The 16,859-nt window shown below is 36.7% G+C and overlaps 1 protein-coding gene and 1 long non-coding RNA gene across 4 annotated transcripts in view; one reads left to right on the top strand and one right to left on the bottom strand.

The window, feature by feature from the left end:
- The window catches only part of LOC112156334 (glucosidase 2 subunit beta), a 167,222-nt gene that overhangs the window by 119,730 nt on the left and 30,633 nt on the right, over nt 1–16,859 (bottom strand). The window lies entirely within an intron of this gene.
- Nucleotides 11,520–12,606, top strand: LOC118600009. Its single transcript, XR_004949574.1, has 2 exons — nt 11,520–12,337; nt 12,501–12,606. It is a non-coding gene; the product is annotated as an uncharacterized LOC118600009 (long non-coding RNA).

Here is a 16,859-nt window from a genome sequence, read left to right as displayed (position 1 = left end):
TTGTCTTACAATAGAGGGAAGATCAAACAACATGGTTTTATAGCTAGCTTTGTTATTTGAAAGATCCAGCGAGTCCCAGCAGCCCCGTTCCACAAATACCCCTTTATATCTACCTGGTATGAGAATATTGGACTGCTAGTCGGAGTCATGAATGTATTGGCTTGCAAATATGTGGAAACGGCACAAACAAAAAGATGAAAAATCCATTCCCATAAACACACACGAGGCAGAGTCATTATCTCTCCCACACAATATTAGTACTAAAGCACATACGGCATATAAAAGAAGCAGACACACACTACACACCCAAGTCTAAAAAGTAAGACCAATGTGGAAAGACTGAAATTGCTTTCTGTCACATATCTCCTCTGCAAAGTTTAGAGTTTGACTCTAAGCCAAAAATACTCAATGTCATGTTCATTTGAAAGAGTAAAGCATTGTTTTCCAACCGTTTCTGGGCAATGAACCGATATAACGTCCAACAATATCTATCTATCGCTGAAGTTAGCGTCCAATTTTTTTTGGTCCTAACTTAAATCTAGTGTAAAAGGACATTTTTAAACTGTCTATAGATATTTTACACAGGAGGAAGACTCAATAAAACGTTATTTTTGAAGACGGTGTTTCTTCATTTATCGTGGGAGTTACATTCCGAAAAAACAGTGATAAGTGAGGTCCGCAAAGTAGGGTTTTTGGTGTTTTAAGACTATAAAACCCCCTCACTACACACTTTTTCACACTTTTCTCTCTTGTTTAAACTCTCAAGTGTTGTCCACATGTTTTACCAGGTTGATTTGGTGTGTTTTTATCCTTTTGATGTGACCCTGTGTCTTTTAAACTGTTGTATGTAATTTTAACGATTGTTTTTTTTTTGTTCTATTTCTGGAATCCTCGTTTTACATATCTCTGTAATTATACAACAAAAAAAGCCCAGTTTAGGACAAATGCTAAAAACTAGCAGTGGCTAAAGGTATTATGATACGGGCATGAGACTGCTGTTCGTAGTAGGTCTATGTTTTTATATCTGTATATATCTTAAATACACTCAATTAAATTAAAAATGTTTGTTTTCATAGAGAAAAATGTCTAGTACTATAGAAGGAAAACAAAGAATAGCCACGATCAAGGATTTGTGCAGACTTGTAAAGTTAAAATAATTGTGTACAGGAGACAAGAAATGAAGGACATATTCACAATTGTCTACAGCCAATCAGGATACAGAACACAGTGCGCTGTTACAAAAAAAAAAAAAAAGAGAAAGTGAAAAATGAACAGTGATATAGGGATGGACCAATGTTTTCATTTAAGTAAAAATATTCCAACTATTCCAAAAAATTAACAAAAACACTGCATGTTTTTGAAACAGGCCCTTGTTATATTACATTATTAATGCACAGGGTTTCTACACGTTTCAAGTTAAATTTCGTCCCCTTTTTTTCAATCAGCAGTTGGCATCCAGCACGATGTCAAACGCACTTCACTTATATAATCATCAAAAGAAAAGTAAAACTTTATACCAGAAAAATCATCCAAAAAAGTTTTAAACTGCACCATTTAGACCATGTAGACTAAAAAATTTTAGAGCTTTAAACAAAAAACAACAACAAAAATAGGTTTAATAGATTGTTTGTTAAATGGAGAACTTTCCTTGCGGTTTGGTTTTGTATTGGTCTGATGATCATATCCCCATATTTCCAACATAGATGGTAGCATATAATAGTGTGAGAGAACAGTATAGAATATATTTTATGTAAAAATACATTGCATAAGAAATAAGAGTGCCACAATTTTAAGTTTAAAAGTGACCATATCTTATACCATTGAACGAAATCAAGAAAAAAGCAAATTGCTGCTTCCCTTCTGCATATATTTATGTTAAAAGTATCAAGTACATTTAGAATGAATGAACGTATAATTTAAAACATTCTTTCATCTGTATTCTTAGTTCTCTGTTATTGTTCTGTAATGCACAAATCGTTCATCAAACGTGACCCAAAAATCGAGGTTTGAACCGAATCGTGTGGAAAGTGAATTGTTCCGTCCCTATTACCAATACAGCGACGAGGAAGGGGAATCCACTTTTAGTAGATCCTTTCCTTCTTGTATCCCAGCGTTTTTGAAATGAATCTTAAAATGCTGAGAGGCCTGTTTATAAATACCAGAGCAGAACTGCTGTGTACTTCCCCACAGAGAGAGTATTGTAGAATCAGCTAACTGACAGATGGCCTACTGTGATTAATGGCAATTAGGACTCACTCAACTGTGTAGCACTTCTTTTGCCCCTGACACTACCTTGCTAACAGCGCAGAGGTGTAACAAAAGTGGGAAATATACACATATATACATTCATCAGCATTTGTAGTGATAGAAAATGCAAAGCAGGCAGAAATAAAAATATGCACATGTGTGTACCTACTATCAAATGGACAAACATGCTTCTTTATTTAGTTGCTTTGCCTCAACAAAACACTAAAGCATGAAGCCTTAGTCACTTAGTGGTGGATTTTTAGGGTTGTTCGGGCGCATAGAGTGCAGGGGAGCGCAGGTGTGTCCTACGACAAACTCAAGAAGGGACATCATGAAAATGTACTATAGTGTTGTTGTGTGTGTGGTGTATTGGCAAGAGTCTGGTTACACGATACAGTCTGGTTATACAATATGTATCACGATACACGCCTCACAATACAATATGTATTGCGATATATCCCAAAATTATACCAGAACAATTTTCACTATTTTTTAAAGATGAAGCTCAGATCCATTGCTTCACTCGTTTAATCTGAGCTGCTATGAACCACCGTGATACCCGTTTCTAGATGATACTGGCATACTAATCACATGAACAGCATACAAGTCCATCTACCTACTTCACCCTCACTTTACCCTTATGTGTACCAAGTGTTCCCTACAACTTGTCGCTAGCAGCATGCCCATAGAAAAAAAAATGCATAGATATTTTCCAATTGACATAAATAGAGATGGACAAACAAAGGCTGTGACGTCACCAATAGGAAGTGCCTTACCTCGGGTTCTGGCGGCATGATATCAATTCAGTCGCCATTTACCGCGGTACGGACGTTGCCATTTTGGGACCAGACGAGGTTAGTAAGCAGCGATTGGTCCGAGTGAGTCTGAGTCATCATTTCTATGGAAACCACTCTCAATAATCAGGAGTGAGTTTGTTGGAAAGCCACAGAATCTGTCAATAAAGACATTTCGAATGTTCAAGGTGGAGGCATCTGATTGGCCAGTTAATAGCTTGAATAACTTGTGATAAAGAAAATATATCATGAAAACAAAATTATGTTAAAAAGATACACCTAAGCAACAATGGTTATTCTGACAAACAGAATGACTAAGTAACAGTTGTTTACTTTTCAGTAGAAGTCTATGGGATTTTGGCTTTCTGGGACCAGCGGGTACTTCCTGTTTGGAACGGAAAGGGAGAAAGGGATACTATGTCCAGTTTTCTCTATAGGTTGTCTATGGATTATCCCTTCACAGTATTACCTAGTTCTCTACGACCTAGTTGTAACTAAGGTTTTAGTCAACATTTTGAATGTTTTTGGCGTAAGCTTTGCTTCAATAAAGCATCTATACAAAAGTGCATCAACTAGAGCTTTTTTTTTTTTAGCTACATAACAAATGAAACCTCAATCAAAATGGTGGAAGGAAATAAAAAGGCTAAAAATGTAAAATTTGGCATTAAGAACACTGTTTATCCTCGCCAACAATGAAGCCAAATTTAAAACCCAGGTGGATCTTACAAAAGAAATCATCTCGTCATTTCAGCGATGCTCCCCAGCAGCGCGTGCAAGCCTGGGTTTTATATTTGATTTCCATAATCAGAGGTTTTTCAGGCACATCGAGTGATTGCACCACTTTTGCTTTGTGAAGCAACAGCATGATTCTATCTTCTAAGAATATGCCAGATAGTTAAGAAAAATAAAAAAAAATATTTTTGAAGCAAAGGAGACAAAACTGGAGGTCTAAAGTATGAATTGTTTAAAAGTTTAAAACAAAAAGATAAAAAAAAAAAAAAGAAAAATTGTCTTAATCCAAAGCTAGTGGAATATTGTGAGAAAATGAGACAACTAAAGAGGCTTTATGAAAAACTTACAGAGAAGACTTTTGTAAGCTCGGCGCTTATTTACAGTAATTGTGAATAAAGCATGGGTTGATGCAGCTGAAGCCGATAAGCCACATAATCATCTTGCACTGTACCAGACTGATTAGCCCACCTGAGGCAAAGTAATTATATAAAGGTTAATCAAAGCTAATACTCCAAAAGCTTTTTGACTAACATTACTTAAGATTTATTCAGACCTAATCCAGCTGAAAATTACTGACGCAGATGAGCCTATCAGACAATGGATATTCAGATAGCGTCTTTTTATGCATCACCTGGTGTCATAGTTTGGAGATTTTGACTGAAACTAAAAACTTAAAAATCCACTAAAACAAAAATTGTGTTTGGGTTTTTTTAACACGATCCTTTGGCATTTTTAGTCGTCCACTAAATCTATAATCATCAGGGGTGTCAAAACTTCTCACACAGGGCCAGACTTATCAAACCCAAATAAAAATGTATTTTTTTGCCATATGAAATGTAGCTATGTATTAAAAAAACTATGACTATTCGATTATGATAGTACAGACAAAACAGCCAATATTTGACTGCAATTATGATAGTTCTCAGAGTCAGTGAATACACGGAGACTGAAGTTACCACCCTAATTGATTTTGATTGGTCCTTCGTGTTAGCCCCGCCCTAACGCACCACAACACGGGCCAAAAGTTTTGAAACTCAAATTTTCAGAATCAAAAAACCAAAAAAAAAAAAGTTTTGAAACTAAAATTTTGAGTTTGAAACCCAAAAAACAAAACAAGTGAAAGTAAAAATAATTGAATTATTTTAGAATTGCAAAAAATTTTGGACATTTTAAATTGTTTTTGGCCAAACACCAATATTTTTTTCAATTTGTTTTATTTGAATTTCAAAAAACATTGTCCCAAAATAGCTCCATAGAGAATTGATGAGGTGAATATTTACGCTCAATCATTCAGTTGGTATTCTTTGAACTCGTATAATTTCAGATGCCAATAGAATATTAAATGAAAATGTCATTTCAATGGCATACTTTCAAGTTATTCGTGTACTACAAAAAAAAAAAAAAAAAACAGCATTTTTAAAATTACTGTGAATTTCACAGTTAGCTTGGTGTTGTTAGCCTGGATTGTCTTGTAGTATCTCTTGATATTGAACTTCAGACAATATCTCAAATATTAGCCAGACACAGATGTTTTATTTTTCTACTGAGAAAAATATCCTAATTTCTACTTATCACCAGAGCAGCGGGCCTCTTTCAAGTTTTTATTTTACAGTTCAGTTCATTTTAAATGAGCTACAAAGTGTCAAAAAAAGGGCTAGAGTGTTGCCACAAGTTTAAAATGGCTTATATCAAGAAGATTTAAGAAAGTGCTGAGGGCTGGAAGTTATTGATTTTATGACAGGAGACTCCGGGTCTTTTTCATGTGGGCCACATTTGGTCCAGGGCCGGACTTTGGACATGCCTGATGTAGGTCTTTGTTTTCCTCGCCCGAGCTGGCATCTGGCTCAAAACTGTACGGCTGGGTAGCTCTGATATTGTTTACAGTTTTTGTTACACCAGTAATGTAAGCTAGTAAGATAAAGTAAGCTAGCGGGAGAATGAGTAGACAGAGAAAAAAAGCAACACAAAAACTACAATTTCCAGAGTCCCGCCTGTTCACATTTGTATCACTGAAAAGCCACAAATCTACTCTGTATTTAAGAAAAGTAGCTAAATCAATACTACGCACTGGTTGGAAGATATTTTTTAAATGTCCTCTAGAGAGGACAAGTTTGCATTTTTGCTGGTAGTCAGGAGCGATATGTCATCAAATCTCCAGATTTCATGAACCTTAGTCATAATAAGGTCCATGAAAGGTTTTTGTGCTTTTAAAAATTCAAATTTTTAAAGTAAACAGTGGAAATGAAGACTAAAACTTGATATTTGGTTGAATTATGCATAAAATAAACCAAGATAAGTATATTTGGGTCTTCTATTTACCAAAAGAAACTATCATCAGATACTCCATAGTACAAAAACATAAATTGTACATCTTAAATCCATAAACATAACGTTTTTGTAACTTTAGTTCATGCAACATTAAGAAAAAAATGTTTGTTGCAAGTGTATGTGAAGACATAAACTAGCTCCTATAACTGATGTTTAGTGCTGCAGTAAAATTCTTTAATCACTCTAATGAACTGTGTCTTTTCTTAAGATAAAAAAGAAGGCGAGAAGATGGATCGATATACAGCCTGGCATCAGTCTATATTTTCCTCAGTATCTGGGCCCTGGGAACATTTCATAAAGGCCATAGGGTCGGCTTATCATGGAGCTAAATGCCAATGTAATTATTAGTGTCTGGAGATAGTGGAAAGGGAAGCACATCCTGCGGCAGGACACCATATTTAATTAATAAATGTCACTGTAGAGAGAGTGAGGGGAGTGGGTGAGAAAAAGAAGAGGAAGGGAGCAGGAACAGAGGGAGGGAGAGTGACAATACTGAGCCAGTCTAAAAGACACAAACACATTGAGAACAGCAGGAGATGCAATCAAAAAACAAACAAAAAAGGTGGAGAATTAGATAATGCAAACATAAAAACACAAGTCTGAAAGGCCTTACTCTGATTCAAAACACTCATCTCTCAGGAAGACATATTTCTTTTTCCTTTAGTCTGTTTTTAAACACTGATTAAATTATGTCTGCAAATTATTTATTTTAGTATACAAGGCTAATTTAATAGATATTTACACCTATATATGTGCCAATATAAATTCTACTGCTCAAAATAAATGGTGCGTACTATGATGGAGCCACGCCCAAATCTTAAATAAACCCTTAGAAACTAAAAGCTGCAGTTCCTCAAAAGACCACTGGAGGCTGGTGTCAGAATGGAGCAATTTTTCATTGACTCCTATGTTAAAAACTCAGAATATTAACCAGAAATAAAATGTATACAGTTTGATATTTTTTATTCCTCTCTCTCTCTACCATATCTATATTTTTCTGCATCCATCTATAACTATCTGTCTATCTATCTAAATCCATTCATCTGTAACTATATCAATCTATATCCATGTATTTATAGATCCATCCATCTACTTCCATTCATCTATAACAGGGGTGTCCAAATCCCGGTCTAAAGGGCCGGGATCCTACCTATTTTGCAACCAAACTGCATTTGATGAATCTTATTGGCTAAACACTTTCTGGAAAACCAGCAGGAGGCCGGCCTCAAAGCCTGGCTTTGGACACCCTGATCTATACTTATCTATACCACCAACATCAATCTGTATTTATCCATCTATATTCATCCATCTATATCTTATTCTAACATCCATATATCTATCCATATATCTTTATCGATGTATCCATCCATCCATCCATCCATCCTTTATATTCAAGGAAATAACAATAAATAAAAATAACATTTATTCTTCACCAAGACGGACTTTCACAAAAATGCTGTTTATTCATATTTGACTGCATCAACCCACCTATAATGCAGGTTTGATGTGTTTGTGTGGTGTTTTAGCCTAGTGGGAAATGTTTCAACAGATGGGGTGACAGTGTTGCTAGCTTTGAAGAGAGGATTTTATTTTTTTTTTGCCAAGAGGTGCTTTCTTATTGCAAGCCCTGTGAAGTCTGGCAATCCTGTCAATGACGAGATCAATACTACATGGTTCCCAGGGTAATCAAATGCTGCAAGTAACCACCGAGTTACCAGAGGGTCAGTCTCAGCCGATAAACAAGGTCTGCTGATCATGCCAGTGATTAGACAAACGGAAAAACTCAACAGAACTGAAGTGATTAGGGAAACTGTAGCAAGTCTTTGAGATTTATTAATGACATAGAGTCCAGTCAGTAGTAGAGAAAGATTCAAGTTAGGAAGGTGGAAGTTCACAACTTACTATGGGTTCACTCAAAACATATCAGTTTCTATTGAAGTTTCATTAAAAAAATGGTTAACTAGGTAATAAGGAAAATACTTATTAGCATTTATGTCTTAGGAGTCTCAAATAATGAAAGATGTATTAACTTCCGCTAACCGTAGCACATACGTTTAGTTTAGTTTATATACTTATCTTCAATATTTGAATGAATATTACATTTGTTGAAGTGTATTTTAACCATTGACTACTATATTTATGAAAGATGCCACAATTCTAAATTAAAAACCGAACTATGAGTTACACCATTGAACAGAATACTGGGTAAAGTGAATTGTTTCATCCCTTATATTTATAAAGATGAATTGTGAATCAGTCACACATATTCATAGTTAACTTTTCGGGAACTGATCACAGATATTCAAATATTTAGATACTTGGTACAGCCCTACTATTAGGCGTGTTTATTGGCAAGAGTCTGGCGATGCAATATTTATTGCAACACATGCGTCGTGATACGATACATATCCTGATATCCCATACCAGGCAATTTATCACTTTTTTTTTTAAATGACTTAAAAATTATCTTAATATTAATTTTTTTTTTTTTTTTTGCAAAAGAAAAATTTTAACATACATGATACATGCAACTGTATCTCATAAACAAGTTTCTTTTACTCAAGCAAATTCATGGTGCTTTTATTTTGGTCATTTAGAAAATACTTAAGTGGAAAACAAAAGATTGAACTACATGTTTGCTTTTAAATAATCATCAAATATAGCCTTGGCAGCAGTGCTGGGCGATATGACGATACATATAATTTTTATTCATTTATTTTTATTGGTGAACTTCTGTGGAAAAAATGTGTTTTCCTTCAAAGAAACTTGAAACTGTAGTGCATTTTAGAAAAATGTAAATATTTACATAAAAAAATAAAAGTCACAAAAGTAGATAATGACATTTTTGTCAATTCTATTGAGAGAATAATTGGAAATATACTTTATTGTGGTATATCGTGATATATATCGTTATTGTGGCATATCGTAATATATATCATTATTGTGGCACATCGTGATATATATTGATATTGTGGCATATTGTGATATATATCGTTATTGTGGTACATCGTGATATATATTTATATTGTGACATCGTGATATATATCGTTATTGTGGTACATCGTGATATATATTTATATTGTGACATATTATGATATATATCGTTATTGTGGCATATTGTGGTATATATCGCTATTGTGATAAAAAAAAAATTTATATCGTGATGTATCATTTTTTCCATATTGCGCAGCACTACTTGGCAGTATTTTAAAATCGATACAAGTATCCCCAAATAAAGTATTGTGATATTTCACTGAATTGATATTTTCTTACACCCCCTACCCGCTAAAGTCCAAAAATTTTCAATTGGCAAATACCAATAAAATTGCATTCTATTCAGCTACATGGCCAAGTTCTAAAAACAGCTAAAGCAGCAAACCACGTTTTGGTGACTAATTCATTCTTCTTCTCCAATCCACTGCTTTCCCAGCTACAGTGGCATCATTTTTATTCTCTGAAAAAAAGAAAAAGAAGGGGATTGACTGTGGAAGGTTTTATAAGACGCATTTGAACTAGATAAATGTGGAAAAAGTGAGACGTATAGCTGCTGCAAAGTAAAAAAAAAAAAAGTTTCAAATGTATATGGATACACAGATAAATGTAATGAAACAGTGGCACTAATCCTAAATATAACTAAAGTAGAAAGCTTGGGAAACATTTTCAAAATGTTCCTTCAAAATTGCTAAAAATTGGGGCGCAAAGAAACCATCAAGAGAAACATTCAGCGATGGGATCGTTGAGATAGTTCAAAGCTGTTAATGAATGGATTATAAGCAGGACTGATTCCAGCGGCCGCTGCAACCACACAGCTGGTGAATCGGAAACATTAAAAGAGCATGTGCTCAAATTACTTTAAGATGTCTCGCAGTTGCAGCCTAACGGAGATCCAAAAGTCTCTTTGGTATCTAGTTCTTCGATTTGACAGCCACTATCCACAGACTTTTTTTCTTTTTTAAAGCCTCTTTTAGTCGGCGTGTGGATGCTCTGCAAATGAAGCACTTCCTGCTGTGAAAGATGATGCTGCAAGATAACTTCATTTAGGAACCCCTGCTTTTCCCACTGGTGTCGATCAGGGAGGGGGGAATATGAACGGAATTATTAACATTTGTAGGAGACGGGGAGTGAAAAAGATATTATTTAAGCTTTTCTTTTCTGGAGAAAGCGGAGGAAAGTTCTTCAATTAGGGAATTCGGCTTTTCTCTTGCTGCTGCATAGACTGTGATTGACAGCTTCATTAATTAGCAAGCGGGACTTGAAAGGATGGGAAAAAGAATGGGAAGGAGGCGTGTTTTAGAAAGATGGAGAAGCACAGTTTAGCTTTACATTTGTTGTAGGAAGAAAGTGAAAGGGCGTTTGGAGGTAATGCTGATTTTCTCTGGGCTTTGCAAGCAATCAAGCTTGGTAAACTCAAACTGACAACAATACTGATGGTGTTTAAACCACTTTCAGTGGGTTTGATCAAATCCACGTATGTGCAGAATTTTATATTTAATGAAAAACCCTCGAGATCTAAGCTTTAGATATAGAAGAAAACTCATTCGGTTTGATGAAGTTCATGTTTTTCAACTAAATATTCAGCTGTAATGACATTTATTTGGATAAAAAAGTCTTTAAATGTCAATCAACAGTTTCAAAATACCAACATTCTCTCTGTTTATGTGTTTACTACAGTACTATTCAGGAAAAAAAACATGCTAATAATCTCTTTTTTCTGAGAACATAGAAGTAAAAGTAATGGCATAAATTTCATAATTCCTGTTCTTTTTTTTTATTATGGCAGAAAACTCTTTAGGTTTGATGATTTTCATGTTTTTTAACTTTATATTTGTCTGTACTAACATTTATTTGAAAAAAAGGATTTAAAAGTCATTAAGATGATTCTAAATATGAAATTTTGCCCTGTTTAAGAGTAACAATCTAATGGGTACAAACTGGCATTAGAAATACGACAATCTGATATTGGAGTTTATTAAGAGAACATAGAAACATAAGTAATGGCATAGATTTCATACTTCCTGTTACTAAAAACATAAATAAATAACTGGTTATAATTTTTGAGCATTCAAAATGACTTCAGAAATACGATAATTGTGAGGCCATTTATTGAGTCAATTCGGAGAGCATAGAAATAAAAGTAATGGCATACATTTTAGAATTCTGTTATTTCTTTCAGGGTTCCTTTTTCAAAGGTTTTGTTCCTCAGAGTTCTTTTAAGTTGAAGGTTCGTGGGTAGTTCCCCAAGCACCATTCAGGGAAGTGAATGGTCATCAGAGATCAGGTTGGGGGTCGTTTAACGCTGACAGAGGGTTTTGAAAGATGACTCTACAGGAGTTTGGCACAATCTGGGTTTTTTTTAGTTCAGCCAAAACAGGAAGTGGTGATCTGGCCTGAATGCTGATATAGGAAGTTGGCGTGACCAGATGAAAAGGTGGAAGGAGTTGATCTGATATAATGGGCTGGTCTGGGTTACAGTAAGAATCAACAATTTGCATTGAAATAATGGGGGTGAACTGACCTGGTTCTAGTCACTTTTGTTCTTTAACCATCCTAAAAAACAGGAAAGGAAAGCGTCCTTTTCCCCTCTGATGTGAAGGTTTTGCTGGCCTACTGTAAAGCCCGGGGGACCGAACAGCCTCCTTTTGATGCTCGGCGTGTTCGTCGGAGCGCTTCTCCTGAAAACCCGGTTTGTTTCCATCAATCGAATGTTTCAGTTTGCAGCAAGTACGTTTTAAAAAACCACTCCAGCTTCCGGCTGACGTCTAACAGTCGGATCAAAGTCCTTAGAGGGGGCAGAGTGGTGCTGCCGCTGCACATCTCTTGAGTTCAGTTTCACTTTGGTAAAGGTCAGGGGGGTTCAGGTGTCCTGTCTCCTTGCTTTTCCTGCTGTCAGAAACTAAGCGTACGGGCAGGCAGCTTGTCACACGGAAAGCCAGCTCCCATGATGCCCTTGTGCTTATTTTTCACTCCTTTGCCCTCCTCAATCACAGCCCCCCCACCACCCCATCACGGAGTGCTACTTGAGTCTCGACTACACCTGGGACCCTCTCTCGCCTTGCAGCCATTGGATCAGCTGCTGACTATAACGCCACATCTTTTTTTTCTTTTGTTCTCTGCCCACATATTAACTAGGAGATGCCCGCAAAAAAAAAAAAAAAAAAAGAACAGATCAAGGTCCTGGAAAGCCGATGCAACAATTATGCAACCATCTTTATCCATCTCACGAATTCCCCTTGCAGGTGAGTCTCCCCCGGCGTGAAGAAGTAGGTATTCTTGTTTGGAAACAGTAGCAGGCGCGCGTCTGAGACAACTGCTAAGCTACGCCGAAGCAGATGCTTTTCTTTTTTTTTCTCCTCGCCAGTCAATTTAACACCTACACCTCCCCTCTGCTTCCTCATGCAGGCTTTGGCTCATCAGTTTTAAACGGCATGAGGCAGTCTGGCATTGTTCTTTCGATTCAAGTGGACAAAAGTGTCTCCAGTGAAGTCCCATCCATCAATACTTTGGGGTCAGTACGGACAGAAATGTGCTGCGCTTGCTTTTATGGAAATTGCTGCAGTATGTGAAACTCTTACACTAAAAACTATTTGATAAGTGAAAAGATTTAAAACCTTGTCTTTAGACTTTCAGGATATTTTTCTAGATGTGTCTAGAAGCAAGAGTCTAGCCATGCAATATGTATCGCGATACATGTGACATGATACTATGTGAATCAGGACACGTGTATCTCGATACAATACGTTTCGCGATACAAGTCTCATGATACTATGTGAATCAGGACATATTTATCTTGATACAACACATATCGCGATACATGCGTCATCATAATATGTGAATCAGGACACATGTATCTCTAAACTACACGCTCCGTGATATATGTATCATGATACTATGTGAATCAGGACATATTTATCTTGATACAATATATATCGCGATACATGAGTCATGATACTATGTGAATCAGGACACGTGTATCTCGATACTACATGTTTCGCCATATATGTATCATGACACTATGTGAATCAGGACATATTTATCTCGATACTATACATATCGCGATACATGCGTCATGGTAATATGTGTATCAGAACAAGTGTATCTCGATACATTACGTATCGCGATACATGGGTCATGATACACGTAGTATCATCTCAGTACAATATGTATCGCAATACACGTGGCATGGGACTATTAGTATCATGACACGTGTATCTCGATGCAATACGCATCGCGATACACATGTCAGGATACTATGCGTATCATGACACTTGTCTCTTGATAGAATACGTATTGCGATACACTTGTCATTATACTATGTGTATCAAGACAGTACACAAATCGTACAATAATACACCAACTGAACTTTAGAACATTCAATTTCAAAGACCCACTTCAATTTAGCCCTCTAAACAGAGTGTTATGGAAAAATAGTGTCATCAAATTCAGACATTACTCCCACTCGATGACATCATCAATAGTCGCCAGTCAGCTATGTTGGCGCAGAGCTGCTAGCGCTTGGAAAAAAATAACAACAGCAGTTTTATAGCTTTAAAAATGTCGTGCTAAAACAAAAAGTTACTTACATTTGAATGTAAACTTATGTGCTTGCCACGCCATGAGGGTTCGCACTTGAAAAATGATTAGGAAAACCTTACCCTTATAACCGCCACTACAATTGGAGAGGTAGAGCGAAGGGGTAGAAAGGGTTCCCAGTGGTCTCTTGGTTATAACCGCTAGTGGGAAGCAGCCCCAACCCCCGTACCATTGCTGAGAGCTCTCTGTTAACGCCAATACAATTTTCATCAGATTGGATTTTTAGTTTCTTTTTCCCCTTTTGAACGTAGTTGAACTCTTTGTTTCTATTTTAATATAATATTTCTTGTTGAGTATAAATTACTAGCCACATGGACAGATAATTTTACTACTTGTTAGTGATTTTCTCCATAATATTAGGGTTCTTTTCCTGTTTTTAGGGTACCTAAAGACATAGTAAAAACATCATGAGGATTTGGAAATATACCCCACCCCCTACATTTTATTTTATTTTTGTTATGAATCCTGTGCAAGACAAGAGTTGCAGGGGGCGAAAAGCCATCCGAGTCTGCCTCTTATCCCTGCCTCCTCTCCAAAGCATGGCTGAGCCTGAGCCAGCAAATGTCAGTCGGATAAAGAGCGGGGCTGACAGACAGACACAGGAGTTTTGTCATTCCGTGTGTCATCCCTTTGCTCACAACCCCCCCTCGTCTTTGCAGGTCTCAAACTCGGCGAGCTGATGCGGGTGAGGGTTGGGTGGGGGTAAAGGAACATTCTCAGCACCGCCGTCAGGTTGTGTAACTCAACCGCGGTAAGCCGAAGCGCCGAGGACGTGCACTATTCCGGTGCCCCTCCGGCCTTGCAGAGCTTTCATTATTGTCTTAGGCGCAGCACAATATGATCGCCATAGAAACACGTAAACACATCAACAATTTCCCCGCAAACAAGATGAGACTCTTCAACAAGATGTTCTCTCCGGAGCCAGAGGTCTGTCCATTGTCAGAGGATATTTGATGCAACTAGATATTCAGAAAAACACAGAATTATGCTTCTTTCTGCAAACAAATACACTTTATAGGTTTTATCATCTGCAGGATAAGAGCGAAAACACAGGCAGAGACACAAGCTAATGCTGCCATTTATCTACTCCAAGCAGAAAACACACTTCAGGAAATGGAGTATAATCTCATCATTCCGTTTATCGGAAAAATCTGCTGTCAAAGTTCATGAATCGAAAAAAGAAAATGTAATTAAAAATAAATTGAGAATCCAAGATGGAAACGGGTCACTCGTTGTTTTCAGTTCTGCAAAAATAATCAATTCATTTCATTAAAGGAGCTTCTTTGATGCTGGAGAGACACTTTTTCTGTGTTTTTCCACAACTGATAATTCATAAATATAAGGCGAACCTTGCAGTGGTGGAGTGGTCAGCACAATGGTTCAAAGCCAATTCTGTGTGGAGCATGCTTGGGGTTTCTTCTAGTTCCTCCCAATGTCCAAAAACAACACACTGCAGAATGGTGAATTTAATGTACTTTGCCGTTTTAAACAGACAACTGTTTCAAAATGGGATATTCAAGAATATCAAACTTTTTTTTTCTTTACAAGGTAGATTTTCCTCAATTTACTCCAATTATGCACAAAAGAAAACAACCCTTACAGCGTACTTTTTTACTCACCAGTGCAAAAAAAAAAAAGAAAAGTAGCCTTGTCGCTGTTGTTTGTTCTACAAAATGCATTATCATGTAAACAGCACGCTAAAGCTTTCCAGCGGGGTACGAGAGCACGAGCAGAAAAGCACTTGAACTTTCACAGCAGGAAATCATATCAGACATAATTGTTCTGATTGAACTTGTGATTCAAAAAGCCTGAATTTGTTTGGTGTGTGCAATAAATGAACTCTTCCCACACAGGCACACACTTTTTGTTGCTTCTGTACAACAATCACAGCCATCTACTTGACTGCTAGGTCTCCCTCATCCTGACCAAATGAGCTCTGAATAATCAGGACGTGAAGAGAAAGGATCCTTTGGGCTGGATTGCTCATGGTGCGGGATTGTGTCATCACACAGGATCAAATCCAATCCGTATTTTTTTTTTGTGTGTGTGTTGGGTTGTTTGCTGATGATTAGAAAATCCAATAAATGACCAACAATAGATCTAGTAAAAATCACCAAGAATAGATATAGTATATGGTTCCATCAAGCATGATTGGGTTGAACCCACAGTCAGGGACGGAGCTAGAACATTTTAATTTTATTTAAATATGCTGCTTTTCTCATTTTAGCAATGCTTAAAGAAGCTTGTATTGATAATTTCTTAACTTTTGTCAATAATTCCCCTAATATTAATTAAAAAAATTAGGGGGGGAGCTGCCTGTGGCTCCGCCCCTGCCCAAAGTCATGAATTGAGAAAGGTATTTGCCAGAGTATTTGGGTATTTGTCCTTCTCAAAATGGTGCTAAAATGGTCCAATTGGATGGGGCAAAGTAAAGAAAGAGTTTTGTTGCATCTACTCATGGGTCCACCTACCAGCCAATCACAAAAGACTAAGAATACTTCAAATAAAAATGACAGATTTTTGAATACCAAACTGTAAAAATGTAAAATTTTGGTCTAAAACCTTAACATAGTAGCCAATTGGATCAAATTAGAGACAGTGGGTAAATAAGGAGATTTCTTTTCACCTCAAAACTCCTGTCAACATGTGTTATAGACACACCTCCTTGAGAGTTTTATTTCCCAAACCCAGTGCAAAAGTTAACAAACAAATAAAAAGTTTCGTCCTTAAATGATGGGCGTTTAATCCCTTTTTATTTCCATTTTTCTATGGACCTACAAGCAACAGGGGACCAAAAATGGGAGGAATGGGTCCATTTTATTGTGGAAATGCTCAAAATATCATACCTGTCCAGTCTGGACTGCCATTTCATAAATTAAGAATAACCTCCATACGATGTTCTTGATATTGAGATTGTTCAGGACCTTTCAGTTAAAGACCTCAGATTAAGTAATTCAACGTATAAAATAATTTTTAAAAAAAAAGGAATAGTCGTACATTTTTAAATGTTGCTCCCTGAACAGCCCGGCGCGCTCTGCTCTCGAGAGCTGCAGTTATCCAGTTCTAGCATCAATAGTTTCTGTCAAGTGGTTGAAGCTGATAAGAATACACATGATTGCCTTGAGCTTGCTTAAAGGCTGGTTTGTCAGAGCAGTTTGTAAGACAGAA

This window comes from Oryzias melastigma, linkage group LG18 (assembly GCF_002922805.2).
Source record: "Oryzias melastigma strain HK-1 linkage group LG18, ASM292280v2, whole genome shotgun sequence".
Lineage (NCBI taxonomy): Eukaryota > Metazoa > Chordata > Actinopteri > Beloniformes > Adrianichthyidae > Oryzias > Oryzias melastigma.
Note: the sequence above shows the minus strand (reverse complement) of the source record. Positions and strands in the feature narration are given on the sequence as shown.